This window comes from Bos javanicus, chromosome 12, assembly GCF_032452875.1.
Source record: "Bos javanicus breed banteng chromosome 12, ARS-OSU_banteng_1.0, whole genome shotgun sequence".
Taxonomy (NCBI): Eukaryota; Metazoa; Chordata; class Mammalia; order Artiodactyla; family Bovidae; genus Bos; species Bos javanicus.
In genome coordinates, this window is record NC_083879.1 from 9,457,433 (window position 1) to 9,466,381 (window position 8,949).

Genomic DNA, 8,949 nt, shown 5'->3' on the forward strand with positions numbered 1-8,949 from the left:
AAAAAGAATAAAATACTTAGGAATATATCTACCTAAAGAAACAAAAGACCTATATATAGAAAACTATAAAACACTGGTTAAAGAAATCAAAGAGGACACTAATAGATGGAGAAATATACCATGTTCATGGATTGGAAGAATAAATATAGTGAAAATGAGTATACTACCTATCAAGCTAGCAATGGTATTTTTCACAGAGCTAGAACAATTTCACAATTTGTATGGAAATACAAAAAACCTCGAATAGCCAAAGCAATCTTGAGAAAGAAGAATAGAACTGGAGGAATCAAGCTGCCTGACTTCAGGCTTTACTACAAAGCCACAATCATCAAGACAGTATAGTACTGGCACAAAGACAGAAATATAGATCAATGGAACAAAATAGAAAGCCCAGAGATAAACCCACACACCTATGGACACCTTATCTTTGACAAAGGAGGCAATAATATACAATGGATTAAAGACAATCTCTTTAACAAGTGGTGCTGGGAAAACTGGTCAACCACTTGTAAAAGAATGAAACTAGAACACTTTCTAACACCATACACAAAAATAAACTCAAAATGGATTAAAGATCTAAACATAAGACAGAAACTATAAAACTCCTAGAGGAGAACATAGGCAAATCACTCTATGACATAAATCACAGCAGGATCGTCTATGACCCATCTCCCAGAATATTGGAAATAAAAGCAAAAATAAACAAGTGGGACCTAATTAAACTTAAAAGCTTCTGCACAACAAAGTAAACTATAAGCAAGGTGAAAATACAGCCTTCAGAATGGGAGAAAAGAATAGCAAATGAAGCAACTGACAAAGAATTAATCTCAAAAATATACAGGCAACTCCTGCAGCTCAATTTCAGAAAAATAAATGACCCAATTAAAAAATGGGCCAAAGACCTAAACAGATATTTCTCCAAGGAAGACATATAGATGGCTAACAAACACATGAAAAGATGCTCAACATCACTCATTATCAGAGAAATGCAAATCAAAACCACAATGAGGTACCATTTCACACCAGTCAGAATGGCTGCGATCCAAAAGTTTACACGCAATAAATGCTGGAGAGGATGTGGAGGAAAGGGAACCCTCTTACACTGTTGGTGGGAATGCAAACTAGTACAGCCACTATGGAGAACAGTGTGGAGATTGCTTAAAAAACTGGAAATACCACTGCCATATGACCCAGCAATCCCAGTGCTGGGCATACACACCGAGGAACCCAGAATTGAAAGAGACACGTGTACCCCAATGTTCATTGCAGCACTGTTTGCAATAGCCAGGACATGGAAGCAACCTAGATGCCCATCAGGAGATGAATGGATAAGAAAGCTGTGGTACATATACACAATGGAATATTACTCAGCCATTAAAAAGAAAACATTTGAATCAGTTCTAATGAGGTGGATGAAACTGGAGCCTATTATACAGAGTGAAGTAAGCCAGAAAGAAAAACACCAATACAGTATACTAACGCATATATATGGAATTTAGAATGATGGTAATGATAACCTTGTATGCGAGACAGCAAAAGAGACAGGGATGTATAGAACAGTCTTTTGGATTCTGTGGGAGAGGGTGAGGGTGGGATGATTTGGGAGAATGGCATTGAAACATGTGTATTATCATATGTGAAACATATTGCCAGTCCAGGTTCGATGCATGATACAGGATGCTCGGGGCTGGTGCACTGGGATGACCCAGAGGGATGGTATGGGGAGGGAGAGGGGAGGGGGTTTCAGGATGGGGAACACGAGTACACCTGTGGCTGATTCATGTCGATGTATGGCAAAACCAATACAATATTGTAAAGTAATTAACCTCCAATTAAATAAATTTATATTTTAAAAAAGAAAGAAAAAGAAAAGATTTGCACAGTGGTCAAGTACCTGTAATCAGCTGATTCTTACCATAGTTGCCATCACCTAGTGCATTTTTTTAGGCTACATTTCAGTAATTATCTATTACCCTAATCTTGTATCTTTGTTCTCAGAGTACTCTAATATAGCTTTAATGAATTAGTGGTTAAAAATGTAGCTTTAGGGCCATGATGCCTGAGTTCAAATCTCAGTTCTTCTACTTACTTTCTATGTGACTTTGGAATGAATCTCTGTGTTTCAATGGCCTCTTCTATAAAACTCTTGGCTTGTTGTAAGGAATAAACTAGTTAGCATATCTCAAGTGTTTATAACACTGGCCTAGAGCAAATAAGAATACTAGTTATTATTTCACTGGTCCACAGTTATCTTCCAAATCCAAGTGGGTGGATTTGGCTTTATCCTTTTGGCTTGATCATCATATTAGCTCTCTGACTATGTAAAAGTTAATCAACCTTCTTGAGATTGCTTCATGAGTTGCTTTTTGTGCTCAAAATGTTGCTTGAAATGGAGATAATGTCTAACTTGTAAGGTGGTTGATAGGATAAATGACAGTTCATTCTTAACACATTCATATGTTTGAGTCAGAACTGAGACTTAGACAGACTAGTGCATGTCATCCACAATGACTAATTCTTAGAAGTCCCCTTAGTCCTCCGTATAGACCAACCACTTGAATGAAATACAAAGTTCTATTATTTCATTAAAATGTCATGGACTGTGTACTTTTACTAAAATATCACCCAGCCACACTTTCAGTTTTTACAGGGTCTAGGAGGACAGCGTAAAAAGAAGGTGAATTTGTCCTTTGTTCTGTTTTTTTTTTTTTAAACCTTCTTTTTAATAGACTTATCCAATGAACTATTGAAGGAAGTCAGATGAAGGAAAAGAATAAGGAGTGTTACTGAGTCCAAATTCATACTGCTCACTGAAAGGTAAGCCAATAGATTAGGAGACCACTTATTCAGTTCAGTTGCTCAGTCATGTCTGATTCTTTGCGACCCCATGGACTGAGGGTGCCAGGCTTCCTTGTCCATCACCAACTCCCAGAGCTTGCTCAAACTCATGACCATTGAGTTGGTGATGCCATCCAACCATCTCATACTATATCGTCCCCTTATCCTCCTGCTTTCAATCTTTCCCAGCATCAGGTTGTTTTCCAATGAGTCAGTTCTTTGCAATCAGGTGGCCACAGTATTGGAGTTTCAGCTTCACCATGAGTCCTTCCAATGAATATTCAGGTCTGATTTCATTTAGGCTGGATTGGTTGGATATCCTTGCAATCCAAGGGACTCTCAAGAGTCTTCTCCAAAACCACAGTTCAAAAGCATCAATTCTTTGATGCTCAGCTTTCTTTAGAGTCCAATTCTCACATCCATACATAACTACAGGAAAAACCACAGCTTTGAATAGATGGACATTTTTTGGCAAAGTATTGTCTCTGCTTTTTAATATGCCATCTAGGTTGGTCATAACTTTACTTCCAAGGAGTAAGCATATTTTAATTTCATGGCTGCAGTCACCATCTGCAGTGATTTGGGAACCCAAGAAAATAAAGTCTTTGACTGTTTCCATTGTTTTTCCATCTATTTGCCATGAAGTGATGGGACGAGAAGCCATGATCTTAGTTTTTTGAATGTTGAGCTTTAAGCCAACTTTTCACTCTCCTCTTTCACTTTAATCAAGAGGCAATCTAGTTCCTCTTCACTTTCTGCCATAAGGGTGGTGTCACATGTGTATCTGAGGTTATTTACATTTCTCCCAGAAATCTTGATTCTAGCTGGTGCATCAGCCAGCTTGGAATTTCACATAATGTACTGTGTATATAAGTTAAAAAGCAGGGTGACAATATACAGCCTTGATACACTCCTTTCCTGATTTGGAACCAGTCTGTTTTTCCATATCCAGTTCCAACTGTTGCTTTCTGACCTGCATACAGATTTCTCAGAGGCAGGTAAGGTGGTCTGGTATTCCCATCTCTTGAAGAATTTTCCACAGTTTAGTGTAATCTACATAGTCAAAGATTTTGGCATAATCAATAAAATGAAGTAGATGTTTTCCTGGAATTCTCTTGCTTTTTTGATGCTCCAACAGATGTTGGAAATTTGATTTCTTGTTCCTCTGCCTTTTCTAAATACAGCTTGAATATCTGGAAGTTCATGGTTCATGTACTGTTGAAGCCTGGCTTGGAGAATTTTGAGAATTACTTTGCTAGTGTGTGAGATAAATGCAATTGTGCGGTAGTCTGAACATTCTTTGGCATTGTCCTTCTTGGGATTGGAATGAAAACTTACCCTTTCCAGTCCTGTGGAAAACTGCTGAGTTGTCCAAATTTGCTGGCATATTCAGTTCAGTTCAGTTCAGTTGCTCAGTCACGTCTGACTCTTTGTGACCCCATGAATCGCAGCACGCCAGGCCTCCCTGTCCATCACCAACTCCCAGAGTTCACTCAGACTGAGGTCTGTCGAGTCAGTGATGCCATCCAGCCATCTCATCCTCTGTCATCCTTTCTCCTCCTGCCCCTAATCCCTCCCAGCATCAGAGTCTTTTCCAATGAGTCAACTCTTCCCATGAGGTGGCCAAAATACTGGAGTTTCAGTTTTAGCATCATTCCTTCCAAAGAAATCCCAGGGCTGATCTCCTTCAGAATGGACTGCTTGGATCTCCTTGCAGTCCAAGGGACTCTCAAGAGTCTTCTCCAACACCACAGTTCAAAAGCATCAATTCTTTGGTGCTCAGCTTTCTTCATGGTCCAACTCTCACATCCATACATGACCACTGGAAAAACCATAGCCTTGACTAGACGGACCTTTGTTGGCAAAGTAATGTCTCTGCTTTTGAATATGCTACCTAGGTTAGTCATAACTTTTCTTCCAAGGAGTAAGTGTCTTTTAGTTTCATGGCTGCAGTCACCATCTGCAGTGATTTTGGAGCCCAAAAAATAAAGTCTGACACGTTTCCCCATCTATTTCCCATGAAGTGGTGGGACCAGATGCCATGATCTTCATTTTCTGAATGTTGAGCTTTAAGCCAACTTTTTCACTCTTCACTTTCACTTTCATCAAGAGGCTTTTTAGTTCCTCTTCACTTTCTGCCATAAGAGTGGTGTCATCTGCATATCTGAGGTTATTGTATGAAGTAGAACAGTATGAAAAGACTGGCATATTGGGTGCAGCACTTTCACAGCATCATCTTTTAGGATTTGAAATAACTCAACTGGAATTCCATCACCTTCACTAGCTTTGTTCATAGTGATGCTTCCTAAGGTCCACTTGACTTTGCATTTCAGGATGTCTGGCTCTAGGTGAGTGATCACACCATCGTGGTTATCTGGATCATGAAGATCTTTTTTTGTACAGTTCTTCTGTGTATTCTTGCCACCTCTTCTTAATATCTTCTGCTTGTGTTAGGTCCATACCATTTCTGTCCTTTATTGAGCCCATCTTTTCATGAAATATTCCCTTGGTATCTCTAATTTTCTTGAAGAGATGAGATCTCTAGTCTTTCCCATTCTATTGCTTTCCTGTATTTCTTTGCATTGATCACTAAGGAAGGCTTTCTTATCTCTCTGTGCTATTCTTTGGAACTCTGCATTTAAATGGGTATATCTTTCCTTTTCTCCTTTGTCTTTACCTTCTCTTCTTTTCATGGCTCTTTGTAAAGACTCCTCAGAGAATCATTTTGCCTTTCTTTTTCTTGGGGATGGTCTTGATCACTGCCTACTGTACAATGTCAGGAACCTCCATCCATAGCTCTTCAGGCACTCTGCTTATCAGATCTAATCCCTTGAATTTATTTTTCACCTCCATTGTATAATGTAAGAGATTTGATTTAGGTCATACCTGAATGATCTAGTGGTTTTCCCTACTTTCTTCAATTTCAGTCTGCATTTGACAATAAGGAGTTCATGGTCTGTCTGACAGTCAGCTCCTGGTCTTGTTTTTGCTGACTCTGTAGAACTTCATCTTTGGCTGCAAAGAATATAATCAATCTGATTTCAGTATTGACCATCTGGTGATGTCCGTGTGTAGAGTCTTCGCTTGTGTTGTTGGAAGACGGTGTTTTCTATGAGCAGTCTGTTCTCTTGACAAAACTTTGTTAGCCTTTGCCATGCTTTGTTTTGTACTCCGAGGCCAAATTTGCCTATTACTCCATGTATCTCTTGACTTCCTACTTTTGCATTCCAGTCCTCTATGATGTAAAAGCCATCTTTTTTGGGGTGTTAGTTCTAGAAGGTCTTGTAGGTCTTCATAGAACCATTTACCTTCAGCTTCTTCAGCATTACTGGTCAGGGCACAGACTTGGATAACTGTGATATTGAATGGTTTGTCTTGGAAATGAACATAAATTATTTTGTCATTTTTGAGATTGCATCCAAGTACTGCATTTCAGACTCTTTTGTTGACTATGAGGGCTACTCCATTTCTTTTAAGGTATTCTTGCCCACATTAGTAGATATAATCATCATCTGAGTTAAATTCACTCATTCCAATCCAATTTAGCTCACTGATTCCTGAAATGTCAATATTCAGTCTTGCTATCTGTTGTTTGACCATTTCTAATTTACCTTTATTCATGAAGCTACATTCCAGATTCCTATGCAATATTGCTTTTTACATCATCGGACTTTACTTCCAATAAGTTGTTAGGGCAAGGAGTTCACTAATATTGCCATCACAAAAATGGCAACTTTATTCACAAAGCCAGCAGATCCAGGAAGTGGTGGACTAGTGTCCCTAAGAGTCTTCTCGTCCGTGTGATAATTCAGGTTTCTTTTTTACGAAAAGGGGAGGGCATGGGTCTGGTTGTTTGAAACTTCTTGGTGTTGGAATCCTTTGTTCTTGCAGCTGTCCAGGTAGATCTGGTCAGTGTCCCTATAAGCTTCCAACAAGAAAATTGCTATTTTGTGTGCTGCATCTTTTAGTCTCTATAACAAATGGAAAAGTTTTATACTTTAATTATCAGAACCCTGAGCATGGGCCATTCTGTATATTTCAGGCTGCTGACAACATTTTCTTACTGATTGACTAGACAAAGCTGCAGGGCCATCGTGACTAAGCACAGGCAACAGAGCACACGGATTAGAGCTAAAGGAATAGATGCAATAAGGAGTCAGGTGTGTTCTCTAGCATAGCTGTCCATAAGTGAGAAAATAATATGGGAATAACATGTGAGAGATGTCTAGAAGAAACGCCCAGTAGAGCAGCAGGACCTAGAATGATTACAGTTGACATATAAGGGATATGGGCTTCCCAGGTTGCACTAGTGGTAAAGAACCCGCCTGCCAATGCAGGAGATGCAAGAGAGGTAGTTTCAATCCCTGAGTCAGGAAGATTCCCTGATGGAGGACATGGCAATCCACTCCAGTGCCCTTGACTGGAGAATCCCATGGACAGAGAGCCTGGTGGACTACAGTCCATAGAGTCACAAAGAGCAGGAGATGACTGAAGTGACTTATTACTCATAAGGGATACACCTGACCATTCAAACTCAAGATCCACCTGCTCCTGTTCTCATCCCCAGGTTCTGTTTACTCTGAGAAATGAAATTTCACAGACTGAAGGTCCTAATATCTCTGCTCTGAAATACCTTTTGTTTGACTGACCACAGGAATTAGGGAATACTTGCCTTCCAGCCACAAGAAAAGAGGAAAGAGCTTATAGAACAAAAGAGACAGATGGTGATAATTACATTTTCAATACAACATCACAAAGTGATCTAGTAGTTACATATGAAAGTGTCTTTGGGGATTCTCAGGTGTACTAGGAAAAAGAACCCTGGAAAAAGATTCATTTTCCTGAGAAGACAGTGTTTCTGATTTTTTACTTTCAAAAAGAAACATTTTCACTAATGAGTAGTAAATATTGAAATGTAACCACTATATATAGTAAAATCTTGCACATGACTTGGCACATAACAGGTGACTAACACCCTTCACTTCAAAAAAGCCATCATAATGATCAATTTCCATCCAAAATAGTAAATTTTCTATTGTAAATTTCCACTCCTTTACTTACATGTTTTTCTTGTTTCTCGATTATCTCCAATCAGTATCTCACAAGTATTATAAGTGCAATTTTATGGTCAAGGGAAGGCTTGCTTTTTGAGACCCACTTCAGACAGTTATCTTTTATACCTTCACTCTTCAAAGTTTGGTCCATATAACAGCAAAAATCGGCATTACTTTGGAGTTTATTAGGAATGCAGATTCTAGATTCCACAGTAAATCTACGGAAACAGAAGCTGCATTGTACCATGACCTTCCAGAGATAACCATCATTAATCTTTGAGAAAACTGGATTTCTCCCCCAATTTGTGCAGGTCTTATATGTCCTAGTAAATTGAGACTTGAGAAAAGTCTGTACACCTTTGAAAAACTTCACTACCTAGTGTTTTCTCAATAGAAAATATGTAATAATGCTTATTAAATTGAATTTCAAATGTTGGTCTCATTCACATGAAACCTAACCATTTGTAGCACCTTTTTAAACTTGATCATTTAGATCTAAAATTAGTGATATTTCTGATCAAATGCTACAATCTGAAAAAAAAAAAAAAAAACACCAGAGTTTGTCATGTTCTCTACTTCCCTTTCTAATAGTGAAATGTTGCAGGTTTGCTTCACAGAAATATCTTCACCATAATTATCTAAAAAAGAGAGATCCCAGACTAATACACTTTGTCTGTGTTAATCTTCTTGCCCAGACTAGATCCAAAAATGGTATCCAGTATCATATTTGACACTTTGTTGCAACTTATATGTGAAAATTATATCTCAAATGGAAATCAGAGTGAACTTTTTTTTCCCCCCTTAGGACATTATTTTCTTGCAAGCTCAGTTCTTCACACATTCCCATTTAACTTCTATTCCTTCTTCACTGGATGGATGAATATTGCTGGAATATGAAGAAAAAAGAAGCATAGCACACCTCATACTATTTTTAATATGAAATCTGTTGACATTTCCATAGAAAAGATAGGTCTTACAAATTTCTCATCACTATCATAATTGCTCCAAAATGGAAGAAATTGGATATTTTCTCTCAAAGTGAAAATTTTCCCTCAAG

At 38.4% G+C, this 8,949-nt stretch overlaps 1 long non-coding RNA gene across 2 annotated transcripts in view; it reads right to left on the bottom strand.

Annotated features, from left to right (window-relative positions):
* LOC133258067 (uncharacterized) overlaps positions 1-8,067 on the bottom strand; it is a 77,608-nt gene extending 69,541 nt beyond the window's left edge. For both annotated transcript variants that reach the window (XR_009739790.1, XR_009739789.1), the window contains exon 1: positions 7,900-8,067. This is a non-coding gene — a long non-coding RNA (uncharacterized LOC133258067). The remainder of the gene's footprint in view (positions 1-7,899) is intronic.
* Between the last annotated feature and the right edge of the window lie 882 nt (positions 8,068-8,949).